We start from the raw sequence: 1,244 nt of genomic DNA, 5'->3' as shown, positions 1-1,244 counted from the left end.
GCTCTTTTGTACTCATTTCAAGCACATCTATTACAGTACAAGAAACCAAATGATTAAAGCATCCAATCGTTCTAACAATCTAACAACAGTTTTAGAATATATTGACACCAGTCATATAGCCTTTTACGAATGTGTTGTTGTATATGTACTGTATTACTGCAGTTATTGTGAGATAGTCGAATCTCAGCTTGTCATTGCACCCATGCCTTTGCACCCTGTCCGCAGCTCGCGCTCCGTGAGCTGACAGCTCCGCGGCGCATGCGCAAGGCGTCTCCACTGGCTCGCTCGCTCGGTGCTGAAGTTGGGCGGATGGACGGAAAACACCGCTGATGGAGATAAAACGGCAGCATGCAATCTCAACGCGCGATACCCCCGATATCCGCATAAACGCGTGTAACGACACCCTTTTAGAAGACTGACACCTAGAACAAAAGGGGTAAGGCGACATACGCTCTTTAACGGTCTCAGATGTCCCGCTAGCTCGCCAGCTAACCCGCTAGCTGTTGCCTCCTCGCGCTGAGAAAATCACAGGGGCAGCGCGAGAATACATAATAAAGTGCTAATTACGTTTCGGCGCTCGCTTGTCTGAAATAGCGGTGCTTTAGCGAACATTTTGCTCTTTAGTTTCAATTGCATGGCAGTGTATTGTGATGGTAATGGTTTGGGCTTTACCTGCGATCACTTTAGCAAAGATGCTGGCTGCATCTCAAAACCTAGCGAGCTGCCTACCTAGACAGCATTTTTGGGCATCATTGGCGCGCTTGAGACATTCGAACAGCATTTGGAAGGTTGCTACCGTTTTGGGGCTTCACATGGTCGTTTGAACGGTCGATCCGAACGTTCCAGCATTCATACGATGTCTTAAAATGCTCTCTTAGGTTCTCCACTAGAGTTTGAAACACAGCCGCCGCAACAGAGAGTGAAGGCGAATAACGGGATGACAGCCGCCTAGAAATATATACATACATGACGGAGTTTTGCAATATAATGCTGAATTTCAGATCCTGGAACAGAGTTAAACTATGATTTTGTAGTCGAAATTTACCTTAACGTTTATCTTTGGGGTAGCCGACCTTTCCCCACGCTTGACTTGACCTTAAATATAATAAAGCGAAAGGTCTGTGTGTTTTTATTCTTTGACTTGCCTACATTCAGTTATTGATGTCAGCCTACAAGGGCTGATTGCATCGTGATACTGAAGTTCAGAAGTTCCTCCCATTCAGCTGTGCTTCTGTATTTATAAT

The 1,244-nt window shown here is 45.6% G+C and overlaps 1 protein-coding gene across 1 annotated transcript in view; it reads left to right on the top strand.

Annotated features, from left to right (window-relative positions):
- The first annotated feature begins 289 nt into the window (after positions 1-289).
- LOC127414142 (regulator of G-protein signaling 17-like) overlaps positions 290-1,244 on the top strand; it is a 28,595-nt gene continuing 27,640 nt past the window's right edge. The window contains exon 1 of the mRNA XM_051651929.1: positions 290-436. The gene's annotated coding sequence lies outside the window, so the exon portion shown is untranslated. The remainder of the gene's footprint in view (positions 437-1,244) is intronic.

The sequence above is a fragment of the Myxocyprinus asiaticus genome, chromosome 23, assembly GCF_019703515.2.
Source record: "Myxocyprinus asiaticus isolate MX2 ecotype Aquarium Trade chromosome 23, UBuf_Myxa_2, whole genome shotgun sequence".
Lineage (NCBI taxonomy): Eukaryota > Metazoa > Chordata > Actinopteri > Cypriniformes > Catostomidae > Myxocyprinus > Myxocyprinus asiaticus.
This window is presented reverse-complemented; position numbering and strand designations above follow the sequence as displayed.